Source organism: Papaver somniferum, chromosome 8 (assembly GCF_003573695.1).
Source record: "Papaver somniferum cultivar HN1 chromosome 8, ASM357369v1, whole genome shotgun sequence".
NCBI lineage: Eukaryota > Viridiplantae > Streptophyta > Magnoliopsida > Ranunculales > Papaveraceae > Papaver > Papaver somniferum.
The window spans coordinates 61,980,453-61,997,899 of record NC_039365.1 but is presented as its reverse complement, the minus strand read 5'-3'; the positions used below and the strand labels follow the sequence as shown (position 1 = coordinate 61,997,899).

The window sequence follows — 17,447 nt, the reverse complement described above, 5'->3', positions numbered from 1 at the left end:
AGCTTTAGGAGTTTTACCGACTCTTTATCAGCATCTTCTTTTCCATCAGAGAATGACTCAGATGTACTCTTGATTTTCGTAACTCCTGGATCATGGGTCAACGAATTGGTAACATCTTCAACTTTCAAGTATTCATACTCTCGCATAACGTTAACTGAATCAGACATAGATTTAATTCTTAGAGGTTGGATCGCACCAAACAAAAATTATTAGATATTTTCGTGTTTGCCTGCTCTGATACCAATTGAAAAGACGAGGGTACCCAAATATACCTCAATCTAAAAAATTTCCACCTTTAAGTCCTTTCTCTGAAAGTGATTGTCTATGGACTGAGTCGAGACAATACAACTAATCGGTACACACTTCGTGTGATCGTCTATGGATACGAGATAGAGACAATACGATAACAAATCTTGTGTGATTGACTATGGATACAAGGTAGAGACAATACAACAACGAAGTATGATTACTTGGTTCGGACTTAACCAAACACAATAGGATTGCTATCAAGTAAATAGGAATTAACGTTTGTATATTTTACTTCTAATTATAATAAAACAATTATAATTGCGGAAATAGAAAAGTCTAAGACACAACAATATTTTGTTAACGAGGAAACCGCAAATGCAGAAAAACCCCGGGACCTTGTCCATAATTGAATACTCTCATAATTAAGCCGCTATACAAAATCTAAACCAACTTCGTATACTTGAGACCAAGCAACTTAACCTATAGTTCACTTAGTTCCCTCAGTATCCCTGCACCTCCTGGTAGGATTGGAAATGTGTGTAAAATAAGAGAATAAGAAGCCTACATGGTTATACCGCAAGTGCACGGTGTCGGTTGTAGCTTGTGCAAATACGGGTCGAATCCACAGGGACTAGGGTGTGAGTTGAAGTTTCCTAAGCTAATTCTCTGAGCAGTGAACTAATGAAGCAAAGAGTGACAGTGGCAAATGACAGTTACAATGGCAATGAGCCAAAGGCAGTGAAGTATAGAATTTAGAAGCAAACAGTGAAGCAAGAATTTGGAAACAAATGTAAACAAAATACCAAGGTCTTTGAATCCACCTCTAACTCACACTGATTATTCATCACTGACAGTAACTTTGTTTTTATATAACCACTAGCAAGAGGGATGTCAATCCTCTATATAGCAAGGGTCATTTTGATATGAAATCTCCTATCACAACTAAGGTACTCCTCCTAAGCATTAACTGTCTAGCTAAAGCACAATTAATCAAAAGAACAATATATAAAATTAAGCATGAGTTGCAGTTCAGCAACGCTAGATGATTCTAACTACAATGGATGCCTGACATCCAATGTGAAAGGCTAGTGTTGAAGCCCTAAGATGGAGTTTCACCATGAGCATTTAAACACATCATGTCTACTGAAAAGAGCATGAATAACAAATGTTAAGCTAGGGTTTCATCTAAACCCTGGAAAATTAAACTAGAACATGTTTAACACATTAAATAACTGGAATTGAAACATTGAACATAAACAGAGCATTGATAGAACAAATCAAAACAGCACAGTTGAGGCACTGGCTAGTCCAGTCCTCTTGGGTGAAGCTCTGGCTAGCCCAGGCATACCCTCAACACAACACCCACAACCCATATTTATAGTTACAAGTACTTTCCCCAAAATACCTAATTTACAAAATTAGGGTTTTGTGTTTTTCCCCAAATTCAACAGTAAACTAGGGTTTCGAATTTACCTAATTAGATGGGACAATTGCTCTTCGACCCATGTTTCGTCTGCCTCTCCTGGTCCATCTCCATGCCCTACCTTTTATCTCTTCCATCATTGATATCTTCCAACCAATTTCTTCAACTCACACGTCACTGATGAGATGTGACGTTGCTGAAATTAGTTGACATATATCATGGATAGTTGGTGGTAAAGATGGGTTGCGTTTGTAAGATGATTTGGTGGCGACAGGAAGTGGTGGTGATGATGGAGCTCTCTGCAGAGAGCAGTTGAAGAGGAGAGGGAGATAAGAAGGAGAAGAAGTCGATAGGAATTAGGGATTAGGTTCTGTTTTGGGTGAAATAGGTTTAGGTGCTATGGTGTTGGGCGGAGCAGCAGGGTTTGATGAACAGCGAGGATGAGTGTTGGATTATCACATCTGGATTGAATCGAACGGAACGAGGGAAACATGCGTGGAGCGACCGTTGGATGTGTGATACATCAAAACTGACGGCTCAGATTAGAGTTAGGTGCTGTAGTGTGAGTCCGACGTATCGAAATCTGAAGCACATCGATGAAGCGACCGTTGGATGCATCTGTGGATCCAATCTGACGGCTACATGAGAATGGGCTTTGGGTTTGAGATTTGGCTTGGGAGATAAGTTGGGCTTGGGATAATTCTGAGCCCATTTCTTCTTTAAGAACAATTTATTCCTTGTTAAGCCCATTGCTAGCCTTTGAGTCTTCCATACCACAATCTGCGCTATCTTTCTGCCGGATTCTTTGTCGTTCCTTTGCTCTTTTTGCTCCGCAACTCATCCAATCTTTATTTAGTACCTAAAAATACAAAATTAGTTAATAAAAATATTTATTCTTAAAAACAATGAAAACACAGAATATGGGATAAAATGTAGAATTAATGCACAAAAGATGAGTTAAATGCCAATAAAAAGGGTGCAAATATATACAATATTTGGCACTGATCAAATACCCCCAAACCTGAATTTTACTTGTCCTCAAGTAAAACAAAACTAAGAAAATCCTACCTATACCACTGTCGCTGGTCTCTCGATTGCATTTAGCGAATGCAATAAGCCTTTTAAACCACTTAGTGTCCCTACTGGACGAGTTGAAGTCTCGTGAAGGTTTGCTTAGAACGTACCTACAAAGTTCTAGGACAAAATATAAGCTCAGATTCCATGAAATGCGACATGTGCAAGACAGCAGAAGCTCACAGCAAAATGGAGATGTCAATCTAGCTATCAAAGGCACAATCCTAGCACTGATAACGAATAAAGACATGTGATAAGAGTGTAAAGTGTATCTACACATGTGTAAAGAAAGATCGGATGTTATGACTACTAATCACCAAGAGATAGTTTCTCAGGCTAAGAACCGAGGTCGAAATCTAGCTAGCTGTCCGGACTTTACGAGAATTGTGAATGAGTTGGAGGTATTTCACAATTACTCGCATTGTACATCAATGGCATACACTCTTCCTTGCTTATAACACAAAAACACAAAAGATGACTCTTTACATGACTCTTATTTACATTGACTACTCTCTTTTATTTTTGGAACAAGAGAGGATGGAATTAATAAATACTTGATTTTTTTTTTTTTTTTTTTTTTTGAAAAAAATATTTACAACATGGTAACTCTTTTGATACATAAGCAAAAAGAAACAAAAAATTACATGACATGTTGCAAGAGGTAGCCCTTTTTGATGCACCCAGTTAAATTCGATGGTTGTTTATCTTAACGTAACCTCCACCTTCTATCCCAACCAACCAAAGAACAAGCTAGTCAAGTTTCGTTCAGTATTCTAAAGTGATTGGCAACTAAAACTTCCGATAGAACACCTCAAGGATGAGGCTATACATGTATTGGTAGATCGTGCGCGTGCAAGTTTCTTATCACTATGTGAATTGTGCTAGAATCCCGGTGCCTAAATATCTAGACTAAGAATCCTTATGTTTACATACATGCACAAGAGTCAACATTTCAAGGTAAATGAGCTCCATTTTTATGTTTTTATCAATTTCTATTTTTTAATTTTTAATTTTGATTTTTTCATTTTTTTTTTTTCAAAAAGAAAGAGTTCAGTTTTCAATTATAGCATGTGATCGTGGTATCTATACCATACCCCCAAACCTAAACTAAACATTGTCCTCAATGTTTCAAAATATGAAAAGAATTATAACATACGAAGAGGATTATGCTGAGTAGAGAAAAAGGAAAGAGAATACCCGATTTGACGGCGAAAGCAAAATTAGAACTCCGTTATTCAAGGCAAAAATCCAACATATTTCAGTTAAGAGTCACATTGGATTAGCACAATATGTAAAAAAGAAACAAAGATTTAACTAAGAAACTATCTACTAGATTCTATACAAGAAAATTTGGTTTTTAATGGGATTGGACTTTTTGGGAAAAATTTGGTTTTGTCGGGAGACATTTGGTTTTGATGGGAAAAAGAAAATTTTTGGTTTTTAGGGAAACATTTGGAAAACTTTGGTTTTTATGGGAGAAAAACATTTGGTTTTTAATGGGTTTTGAAAAGAAAAATTTGGTTTTTAATATTGGGAGAAAAACTTTGGTTTTGTTGTAAGGAGCAAGCCCACATTGGTGGGAGAATTGTGCAGCCCAAAAGGAAGTTTTAAACAGGGCCAACTGTTGGGTTGGAAGTTGGTTTGAAAATTTTTTACTTTTGAAGCTTGAGCCGAGCCCAGCAGTTTGATTTTGTTATGAAGCCCAGCGAAATGTTCAAATCAGGCCCACCAGGAAAGTTTGGGAACGAAGCAAGCCCAGTAGGATGGTTTTCAAATTTGGGTCAGTTACTCAGTTGGGTTTTATTGAATCAAGTTTATTTGCAGGCCCAGTTGGGCTTTGAAACTATTTTAGGAAGTTTGTTGTTGGGGTTTTGAAACCCAAAATTTCAGTTTTAAAAGTCCACAGTCCAGTTTAGTTACAACAATTAAACTAAATTCAAGCCCACAATAAATTAAAAACAGTAAGCCCAATGTAAAATAAATTACAAGCCCACAAGAAAAATGGAAGCCCACAGTTTGGGTTCTCTTAATGGGTTTAGGCTTACTTGTTTAAGCACAGCCCAGCTGCTCGGTTTGGTTGCACAACCCAGTTGGGCTTGGTTCTCAGCAACAAGCTCAGACCAGCAACTCAACAACATCAGAAGGAAAACAGCAGCAGCACCAGAGGCTGGCTGTAGCAATGGCCCAAGCACCAGCAACAGCAGGAAGAAGTAGCAGCAGCAGCAGGGAGAAAAAGAAAGTAGCAGCACAGCTGCAGCAACAACAACAACAAGAGCACCAGAGGCTCAGCACCAGCAGCAGCAACTCCACAGCAATAGAAGACAGACAACAGCAACACCAACTACCTGACACTCATTGTGTGTGATCAGTACATAGAAAAGGCAGGGAAAAAAAAGGAAAACTGCATAAAGCAGTGCAGTTTGCAGCTGTAGTTGGCAAGGCCAAGATGCTTGACAGATAATATGCAGCTACAGATGCAGATGGGGGTGCAGATGCAATGAATGATGCAGATGCAGTGAATGGAATGCATATGCAGTGATGCAATATGCTTACAACTAAGTTAAAGATGCAGCTAAAGACACTAAGGTTAAGTTAGAGACACTAAGGCTAAGTTAGAGACACTAAGGCTAAGTTAAAGTTGCAGCTAAAAAGCTAAAAACACTAAAAGAGCTAAAACAGTTATACTAAGTTAAGGTTATAGCTAGGTTACAACTAAGATGCAACTAAGGTTACACTAACAGCAAAGCAAGAGCAAGAAAGCTAAAGACACTAAATTTTTTTTTTTTTTTCAACTACACAACACCAGTCCCCGGCAGCGGCGCCAAAAACTTGGTAGCTTGGAAATGTGTGTAAAATAAGAGAATAAGAAGCCTACATGGTTATACCGCAAGTGCACGGTGTCGGTTGTAGCTTGTGCAAATACGGGTCGAATCCACAGGGACTAGGGTGTGAGTTGAAGTTTCCTAAGCTAATTCTCTGAGCAGTGAACTAATGAAGCAAAGAGTGACAGTGGCAAATGACAGTTACAATGGCAATGAAGTATAGAATTTAGAAGCAAACAGTGAAGCAAGAATTTGGAAACAAATGTAAACAAAATACCAAGGTCTTTGAATCCACCTCTAACTCACACTGATTATTCATCACTGACAGTAACTTTGTTTTTCTATAACCACTAACAAGAGGGATGTCAATCCTCTATATAGCAAGGGTCATTTTGATATGAAATCTCCTATCAAAACTAAGGTACTCCTCCTAAGCATTAACTGTCTAGCTAAAGCACAATTAATCAAAAGAAAAATATATAAAATTAAGCATGAGTTGCAGTTCAGCAACACTAGATGATTCTAACTACAATGGATGCCTGACATCCATTGTGAAAGGCTAGTGTTGAAGCCCTAAGATGGAGTTTCACCATGAGCATTTAAACACATCATGGCTACTGACAAGAGCATGAATAACAAATGTTAAGCTAGGGTTTCATCTAAACCCTGGAAAATTAAACTAGAACATGTTTAACACATTAAATAACTGGAATTGAAACATTGAACATTAACAGAGCATTGATAGAACAAATCAAAACAGCACAGTTGAGGCACTGGCTAGTCCAGTCCTCTTGGGTGAAGCTCTGGCTAGCCCAGGCATACCCTCAACACAACACCCACAACCCATATTTATAGTTACAAGTACTTTCCCCAAAATACCTAATTTACAAAATTAGGGTTTTGTGTTCTTCCCCAAATTCAACAGTAAACTAGGGTTTCGAATTTACCTAATTAGATGGGACAATTGCTCTTCGACCCATGTTTCATCTGCCTCTCCTGGTCCATCTCCATGCCCTACCTTTTATCTCTTCCATCATTGATATCTTCCAACCAATTTCTTCAACTCACACGTCACTGATGAGATGTGACGTTGCTGAAATTAGTTGACATATATCATGGATAGTTGGTGGTAAAGATGGGTTGCGTTTGTAAGATGATTTGGTGGCGACAGGGAGTGGTGGTGATGATGGAGCTCTCTGCAGAGAGCAGTTGAAGAGGAGAGGGAGAGAAGAAGGAGAAGAAGTCGATGGGAATTAGGGATTAGGTTCTGTTTTGGGTGAAATAGGTTTAGGTGCTATGGTGTTGGGCGGAGCAGCAGGGTTTGATGAACAGCGAGGATGAGTGTTCGATTATCACATCTGGATTGAATCGAACGGAACGAGGGAAACATGCGTGGAGCAACCGTTGGATGTGTGATACATCAAAACTGACGGCTCAGATTAGAGTTAGGTGTTGTAGTGTGAGTCCGACGTATCGAAATTTGATGCACATCGATGAAGCGACCGTTGGATGCATCTGTGGATCCAATCTGACGACTACATGAGAATGGGCTTTGGGTTTGAGATTCGGCTTGGGAGATAAGTTGCGCTTGGGATAATTCTGAGCCCATTTCTTCTTTAAGAACAATTTCCTCCTTGTTAATCCCATTGCTAGCCTTTGAGTCTTCCATACCACAATCTGCGCTATCTTTCTGCCGAACTCTTTGTCGTTCCTTTGCTCTTTTTGCTCCGCAACTCATCCAATCTTTATTTAGTACCTAAAAATACAAAATTAGTTAATAAAAATATTTATTCTTAAAAACAATGAAAATACAGAATATGGGATAAAATGTAGAATTAATGCACAAAAGATGAGTTAAATGCCAATAAAAAGGGTGCAAATATATACAATATTTGGCACTCATCACCTCTAAATTGTAATAAGTCACGCATTTGGAACAATTCCTTTGGTTCGTATTCCAAACAGTAAAGGAACAACAAATCTGCTCGGTAACAACTCTTTTCAAACAACGTGATATGAGTTTGACAAAAAGCTCTTCCGTTTATCCCAATAAACTCCTCTGTCAGGTTCTTAGATCTATCTATTCAACGACTACCAAAATAATTGTTTAGACTATGCAATCAATACTCTTAATCACAAAAAAAAGTATTGATGCCGATCTACTCAACTAATCAATCAAGGTTATCACAAAGATAAACCGATTATAGTTGGATCCCCAGCCGATCAAGTTTTGTGCACACCAAAGATTATGAACTCAAATAAGAAATCTTCTTTGTCTTCAAATCTTCTAAGATATTCAATAAACACCTGCACACAAACAACTTGAATCTCTTGTGATCAATCACACACAGAACGGAGTCTGTTAACGATGGATTATCACAAGACGTCTTTAGATATACAAACAGTTCTAAAGATCCCCGCCGACACTTCGATTTAGTTTGAGTGAATCTTATATCAAAAGAGAAGATTCTCAAGCATAAACAAACCAGGTGCAATCAAAGTTCAACAACTGTTAGTCAATCAAATCAATCGAAAACAAATAATAAACTGCAATTTTCTAGTTTTCCACCAACGATACTCGTAGAGGTTCTCAATCCCAAAGAAGTATTTAAAACGAGCGGTCGTTAGAGATTTCGCCTAATTAGGGTGTAGATGGTGGATTTTCAACAAAGGAAAAAATCGTAAAATCATGATACATGTTTCTGACACGGCTTTCAGGCATGTGACGATTCATATTTTACGAATCCATGATGAATATGCATTTCGGAAGGCCTCCACTAGATGAGCGTTCGATACCTCGCATTTCATCATGCCCTCTATGTAGAATAACATAATTGGGAGGTTCTCCGTAAGATTGAGAGCAACAACGCCTTCAGGACGTCAGTGACACTCACTGTTCCCTGACTACATGAGAGAGACCCTCCTCTACATAGAAGAACGATTGGGAGGTTCTCCGTAAGATTGAGAGCAATAATTCCTTCAGGACGTCGGTGACACTCACTAGTCCCTGACGATATATAGAGACGTGTATATACCCAGGCGGTTCTCCGTAAGATTGAGATCAATAACGTCTTCAGGACATCGACAACACTCGCTGATTCACTGACTATACGCAAGAGATTAAATTCTACTGTGACATTCACCACTGAATTCCTAGAAGATAATCTATCTTATCTCATTACTCCTATTTCATGATGGAAATGGTAATAGATAAATGTATTACTCCGATTTCATGATCGAATCCACGACTGATCTCATGAAATGGTAATATATATTACCCCGATTTCATGGTCGAACCCGCGGCTAGTCTCATGAAATGGTAATATCACCACTTATTTTATTACTCCTATTTCACGGTCGAATCCACGATCCCATGGAATGGTAATACCTATTTTATTATTCTGAATTCATGGTCGAATCCACGGTTGATCCTGTGAATTGAAAAAAAAAAATCTACTCACTTTTATTACTCAGTTTCATAAATCATTCTCCACTGAATTTCATGAATTAGTGATAAATACTCAACAACCGGGCATCTGGACCATCACTGAGTAAGTCCCACCAAAATGGTGCAAGTGTACTCGACAATGATGCACAACTGAGCACCCGGATGCACAAACGAGCATCTAAAAATATGGACAGGTGAGGAATCCTAGGCAAAACAGGAGAAAAACAATAAAGAATAAAAAATAATAAGAGGCGCCTATGGGGACGGGCCCACCGGCCGTCCGTCCATGCCCTAGCCGTGGCCGGTCCCATGCCTCTTCCATTATTTTTCCCTATTGTTATTTTCATGAACTCATGAAAAACTCCTTCAATTTAGAAAATTTTCTTGTTTGTGCAAAACTCATGAATTATCCATAACTTCAAAGATTCATGAAAAATAATATTATAAAAATAGGGAAAGGTGTGCGGGACTGGGCAACCTAGCCGGCTGGCCATGCCCAAGCCGTGGACGGTCCCACACCTTACAATCCCTAGCCTTTTATAACTATTATTCCCCAATTTTATGAAACTCCTCCGTTTCAACAAAAACTCATGGATTCTCCATAACTTCACGGATTCATGAAAAATAATATTATAAAATAGGAAAAGGTGTGCGGGACCGGGCAACATAGCCGGCCAGCCATGCCCAAGCTGTGGCCGGTCCCATACCTTGCAATCCCTAGTCTTTTATAATTATTATTTTCCTCAACTCATGAAACTCTCCGGTTTGAGAAAAATCATGATTTCATCATAACTTCTCAAATTTTGCTTGAATCGTGAAAAACCAAAGCCGACATGGTCACACGACCGGCTAGCTTCTCACAGCCATTTCAAATGTTAAAATACTCTTATTTTAATATTTACAAAATATTGATCAATTGAGCATACATGCTCATTCCAACTAAAATCAAGAATTTCAGTCAAGATGAAACTCTTCTGAAAATTCACAATGTTGTTCGAATGCACATCGGAAAATACTGAAACTCTCAGTACGGAGACGCGGACACCATGGTAACACGTGCATGCCTCCTTGACCGACCAGGGTCATCCCTAGGGCTTGCACAAAGCCGGTCCCACACGTTTTCATAATTCTGACCTAATTTACTCAATTGCTCACATTGGGCCCAAATTCTCTCCAATCAACCTGGGGATTGCTCAAACGACCAACAACAGGTCCCTTGACCACCAAGATACGGTCCTGTAAGGACCCTCAAGCTCGTCTACGCTATTAGACCGGTCAAGAGTCGATCAAGAGACGATTTATCCGCTAATAACTCGATTAGTGTAACACGAGCGTTAATTAATAAAAAATAATCTAACAATGATTTAGATACGAAACTAGTACCATTTGATAGATCTCGAAAAGTTACGCGGAATGGACTACTCGAATGTGTTGTTTGGATATTGGACGAAGAAGAAATCTTCAGATTAGCATGAAGGGCAAAATATTCTTTTCTCAGACAGACAGACCAACCTGGGATTCCCATATCATTTGGGTGAGTACGTTTATCATTTGTCTTTGGACTTTATCAAAATCAATCGAGCAGATAAGCTTATTCAGTATCCTTCTTTCTCTTTCTTTCTCGTTCTTCTTCTTTCCTCGTCTCTTTTCTTTCTTCCACTGTTCTTTATCTTCTGCATGTGATTGAGAAATCAAATGGAGGCGGTGTGATCAACATATGGTGGAGTAGATCATACAGTAGTCTCTGGTGATGGTGTTGAAGATGAATTATCGTTGGATGAAGAAGAAAGTACGGATTGGAGAAAATCGAAGTTAGAGTTTCTGATTTAGGATTGGGTGTGACTGAGGATGATGTTGGGTCGATGAAGATGAAAGATCGAGAGGGTTGACATTTAATTGAAGTTGTTGAGTTGTTTTGAGGGTTGAATCAAAGAATTAGGGTTTCTGCAATTCAATGAAAATATGATTGGAGGTGATTAAGAAGGAATTAGAGGATGGGTGTTGACGAACGTGATGTAAGGAAGATTGTTATGGTTTTAATTTGGAGATTTGGTTATAGGGAAGAAGATTGATTAAGAAACTTTGAATTAGGGTTTGTCATGTTCTTCCCTAAATCGTGAAATTAGGGTTCCTATTCTGAGTTCAAAATAAAGAAGAATAGAGAATAATTAAAGATGAATTTTAGGGTTTTGAAGGATGATTGGAAGTGGGTTTGACTCTTAATAGAAAGTAGAAGATTGAGAATTTGTTCTAGAGTTTTGAGAATCAAAGATGATGATGAGGATCGAGGGGTGTTGTGGTTGATCTTGAGCTGAGTTGATGAACTGGGATAAGTGAAGAAGGAATTGAATTCAAGTGTTAGAGTAACACATATTTGAGGTAATTGTTACTTTCAGTAAAGATTAGTTCAATTCCAATATTGTGTTTATTGCTTCTTAGTGAACTGCGAATGGAGTTTGTTATGGTTTGAAGCTTTAATGTTGGTTAGTATGGAATAGACAGAATTAGAGAAGTTTAGAAAGAAGTTGTGGGTGAAATTTAGATTATAACTGAGATACAGGGAGTAATTGGTGGTGGTAAATCTGGGAAGATGAGTTAAATATAAGAGGTGTTGTTGTTGTATGGTTATGAAGGTTGATTAATGCAGTGAGTGATAAATGAAGCTTGGATGTATGGAATATGAGCTCCATGTAGCTGGAATTGTAATTAGTGTTGATTTGATGTAAAGAACTGAGTTGCAGCTGAAGTAATTGTGTTGGTAAGGATTCGGTTTGAATGAATAGAATCTCTGAAGTTGATGTGGACTTGGTAGATTTGTGATACAACTGGTGGTGGTATGAATTGCAGTTGTGTTGAATGTTGCATGGCATGGATAAAATAGTGGAATTCGTTTGTAGTGCATATGCGAGTTATGATTGTACAGATTTGGTAGTAATGATAGTATGTGCATTTTTTGATCAGTGTTGAACTTTGGAAGTGATAATGGTAGATAAGACGGTATGGATGATTGCTGATGAATATTATGAAATGAGCTGATGTTGATGCTGTGGGGTTTTAGTTCTGACATTGTAGCTGAGCTGTAGAGTTGGTTTCGGAGGTGATGTTTGATAGAATTGATTGTGTTGGGAAGAGTTTGTTGAAGTAGTCTACAATATGGCTGCAACTAATGGATTGTATATGTAGGAAGAGTATGGCTTAGTACTGCAATTGCAGGTAAAGCTTAAATTGCAATTGTACTTTGAATTCTAGAATTATGTTGAAGTGAATATTTATGTGTTGATCATATTGTATAGAATTGAGTTAGTGAAACTAAACATTAGAGAGTTTCCTTGTTGAACTGGTGTTAGAGTTCTTTTTGTATCAAGGGATGATTCTATTGATTGCCCTGGATTCCTTTACAAGTCAGATTCTGACTAGATTAATCTTGTCTGACTCAGTTATTCTGACTGAGTCGAGTTAAACTTTTTAGACTGAGATGAATCGGTTTGATTCAGTTGACCATTTAACCAGGAGCGGACTTTTGACTTTAGAGTTGACCTGACCTTGACCTTAGACTAGACTTTGACCTTGACTTTAGACGTTGTCCGTCAGTTGTCTCAGTGGACTGTTAGTGACCGTTAGTTGACTCAGATGGACTGAACTTTAGTTTATTGGGCTTGTTTAGTGGACTGGGCTTAGGGTTAGTCTTCTTATTTTGATGAATTGAACCACTTATGGTCTGAATTAGACTTTGGTTTCTTCTACGAAGTTGTAGATGTTCAAAAGACTTGGTTAATGGACTAAGAACGTAAACCTTAGATATGTTAAAGATAGATAATAAAATGGTGTAGAAGAATAATTGGACTTAAAATCATTAGATAAACTTGTATGATTCTTGTGTGATTAATAGTTAGTCTTTATTAACAACAATCGATTCAAAGGATGAACTAGTGGATCGTGGATATCGAGGTAAGCGTGGTTTGCCATCAAAAGAGGTGGGAATCTATATTTAGCTCTTTTGTGATTATTGTTGTTTTCTTTACAAGAGTTTATGTTAACAAATTCATGCATTGTCTGGTTGTGCTTTCCATGCATTGTTTAACTTTGAATTACGAAAGTTCTGTGGTACATAAGATACTTCTCCTTCATTTATACTACTCACTTTTGAGCTTTGCTTAAATATGTGAGGGACGAGTTACCACACAGCTATCTAGGTGCGGGACGCGTCACCATATTATATATTGTTTGGAAGGAGTTAGTTCCATATACATGATTGTTTACCTATGTGAAATTGGTTGCGTTTTAGTGTTTAGGGAAAACATGAATTGTTTTCAAATCATTTTCAATGATTACTTGAAAGTTAAATGTTATTCCTACGGGGCACCCCTTTTAGGGATGATGTGCTCACCCATTCCCACTTTCAGTTTCAGAGACATCAGAGTTGCGCAGCGGAAGCTTCAAGGGTCGAGTTCGTTAGTTTTTTAACTTTTGCTATGTTTATTATGTTGCATATTATATTTGTAAACCAAACGACTATTGTATATGTATCATTTGAGAGAACTTCTTGTATATATATATATCTGAGCGGGGTTAGTTTTGGGATAAGTTTTGTAGAAGATTTCTTAATTGAATGTTTAAGTATTTGAATTGGATTCGTAGTCCCTCTTTATTCAGTTAATCTCTTGGATTAGTCAACTGCTAGATTAGGGGGCGCTACAGGTCCCATGCTCTCTTGGTCGGTCCCCATCTTTCATACTTAGGTTTTATCACCTAATGTTGAACCCAGGAATATTTCAATAAATGATGAAACCGACATTTAATCATCATTCTTTCACCAACTCTCCAATTGAGGACCCTGGTGCATGTTCACTCGAGCACTGGACACTACATGGACGCCCATCATCCCATGTGGTCGATCCCTCTATCATTCATGACCTATTTTTAGCAATCATCAACTATGATCTGAAATTAGGGTTTCGAATAAATGCTCTACGAATCATCATTCTGAGCAAGATTCAATCACTAATGAATTTATATTGATTCAGCAACCAACATCTGAATTAATCATATAATATTTGGTAGCCTACCAATATTTTAATATTTTATTGGGTCACATCACCAATAAATAATTCGTCGAATTTAGCAATACTTGCTCAGTTGCTCAAATATTGATCCAGCTATCGATATTTAGTAATTTATCAGTAATTTGTCGAATTGAGCAATACTTGCTCAGTTGCACGTCAAATTATTACTAATTTGTCGAATTGAGCAATACTTACTCAGTTGCTCGTCAAATTCTCAATATTCAGTAATTCGCTGAATTAAGCAATACTTGATCAGTCGCTCAAATACTGGTCAGTAATTCATCACTGAATCTATCGACATCATTTTAGAGAACTACATGTTCGATCCATGAATCGCTGAGCATTCATCGCTCATGATCGATTTAAGAAAACCTAGACTCACTGTCTAATCAGTCAACAAATGACTCACTAATACACGTCTGTCATGCAGACTGCACGATTCGTGAGACATAAATCACGTCAAATTGGGGGATATCAATTAGGGTTTTGGTCTGGCAGCGTACAACACGTGGATTCATCCACAACGAGAAATGTGAGTAATTCGTGTCAACGGTTGAAGGAGTTAGCAAAGTAGTGGGTGAATGATCAACCAAGTCTCCGGAAAATCTGGAACTGGTTTCACCACGATCTCCCACTTTCCCACTCTTTCACTCAAGAAACCGTCACACTTACAGTGATCAAGGTGTACACAACTCTGACAATATAAATAAGTCTCTGAACCCATGATTAAAAAAGAACAGACAACGAATGATCACTATTTATCAATTGTCTACACAGAATTTCTCGAGTAACTACTCTCAAGAATTCATCAATCTATCAGAACTTATTCGAACTCACCAGTTCACCAAAAATTGCAGAAACCTTCAATACATCCACAATCCTAGATCATCATTGATCCCACACAATTCTCAGCTTCCCTCCTACAGATCAACCCATCTCCCTCTTCGCGACCGAATTGACTCTGGAACGACCATTGTCTTGGTTTAGGCCGGAGTCCTAAAAATTGATCTCTCGAATCTAAGCACTCCCTTTGCAGTGCATCTGTGTGAGGTTGAACAGTTTGCTCGGTTGAGGAGTCTCGACAACATGCTCGTCTCTTCACTTCCCCAAAAAACCAGCGACTCGTTTTCCCCCATCTACAGATTGGCGACCACAGTGGGAGATTAATCTCTCGGTTGCGATCTCACATTTTCACAAAATGGTTGATCTTAGGTCAGATTCGGTTACAAATCTGAACAAAAACAACGCTAGCACTATCAACAATGGTGGTACTCCAGAAACTACTCCTGCTTCTAACATCGGCGTTGGTGACACCACTCCTCCTCAAACCCACATTGGATACAATCCCCTCTTCATCCGGTCTCCCGAAAAAATCAGAGAAAATCCACCTACAGTAGCTGATCTCATCAAAGTGCAAAAGATTATTTCCAAGAATCAAACTAACATGGCTGCAACACAAAAGGAGCAGTTCGGTTTTCTCAAAACTCTCACTGACAAGATGTTAGAAAAACCTCAGGAAAAGGGAAAAGGTAAAGAACCTGCTTCAACTGACGATCCAGAAGTCATTCCAATGCATACAGTCGACGATGATGAATTCCAGAAGGCTGCAGAGAAAACGTCATCAGGAGAGCCTGCCAATTTCATCACTCGTGAAGAGCTGAAGCGTTTCATGGAGAACTGTGGGAAAAACACTACGCCCACCGTCTACCATCATCAACCTCCATACCCAGATGCTACACAAAGGATTCCTCTCCCAAAGGGCTATACTTCTCCAACGTTCACTCTGTACAATGGAACTAGGAACGCCCGAGAACATGTTTCTCGATCCTTAGAAGTGCTAGGGGAGTATGAAAACAATCATGTTTTCCGGCTAAAGGAATTCCCAAAATATCTGACAGGCCGGGCATATACCTGGTACAACAACATCGCACCAGGAAGCATCGCCAATTGGGGAGCAATGGTTAACGCTTTTTACAGGAAATACTTCTTCGTCTCTGAGCAGATTACTCTTTCTGACTTTGGAAGGATGGCACAGAAGAACGTTGAAAATACCAATGACTATGTGAAGAGGTTCAGAATTCAGGCTTTGGATTGCCATGATCCCAACGTTACTGAACAACAATTGGTGGATTTGTGCATCAACGGGATGATCCCAGTCTACAGAGCTTTGCTGGAAAATCTCCGGTTCCATACTTTCTCAGAACTCCATGAAGCAGCCAAGCAATCAGCAACTACTGCACCTGCTTTACTGGAAAGCGCAAAGTCTGCAAGGTCGAGGAATCTCGAAGCATCCGACGCCTAGTCAAAAATCAGTACAATCTCCAACCTTCCATGAACGTTGTTGCTGGACGGAGCAAAAGGAAAGCCGAGCCACCACAGCACAAGTATGCTTCTCAAATCTCTCAGGTTCCTCCGGAAGCGCAAAGAGAGGATGAACAATCCTAAAATGCACAAACTTCAATCCTGCATCAACAAATGAGGAAATGATCAGACAGACTCAAACTTCTCTCTTCTCACCGAAGAAGTGATCGAGTTACTGGAAGTCTAGATTCAAGATGATGCAACCAAATTTCCATTCACCAGGAGAAAGCCGACCGAAGAAGAAATGGAGAATCATAGAACTTTAATCTCTCCGAGCAACCTTCCGACGAAGCAGTTCAGTCATTGATCGAGCATATCTGTGAATTGCTTTATCTGTCAAGAGCTTAAAAGAAAGACATGCTCACGGCTATGAATCACATCGTGTCAGCAAATCCATTCCGGAAATACTTCCTGAGCCTATAGTCACAGACAAAGAGATGCACGACTGAGGACTACTTACCGCAGTCAATCTCCAAGGAAATGAATTTGAGAGAACGTTGATCGATGATGTCACTTCTATCAACAATATTCCACTGAAAACCCTCAGATCCGCAGGCATCACTCTAAAAGAAGCTACTTGTCATACCATCATCAGAACACTTGGAGAAATTTCGAACTTTGACGAAGTTGAAGCAAGAACCTGCAAAAGAAGCATAGACATTCATCAAGAGGTTCCGCACTCAGGCAAGTCTCATTACATATCTATGTCATTTATTTCCTCACATTCTAGCTTAGCATGGGGACTCAATTCTTCTAGCAACTCTGCAAGACGTTATGAATGGTAGCTTCACCGCATTAGTATTTTACCAAGTTGTTGAATCTGACACCGCTTCGAATCGAGCATCTCATCGAGACATTCCCTACTTGGAGATGACAGAAGCATGGCAATAAAACTTTAGGCATTTCTCCACTTGTAGGAATGTCCACGAGTATCAGCAATCTCTGAAGTCTGCACAAGCGTTGAATCCCACTATCGCAGCGGAATGCTGAATCAACAGAAGATACAC

General features: G+C 38.9%; 1 long non-coding RNA gene across 1 annotated transcript; it reads left to right on the top strand.

The window, feature by feature from the left end:
- The first annotated feature begins 10,611 nt into the window (after positions 1-10,611).
- On the top strand, positions 10,612-13,600 carry LOC113301337. Its single transcript, XR_003336231.1, has 2 exons — positions 10,612-12,229; positions 13,420-13,600. It is a non-coding gene; the product is annotated as an uncharacterized LOC113301337 (long non-coding RNA).
- Positions 13,601-17,447: the final 3,847 nt, after the last annotated feature.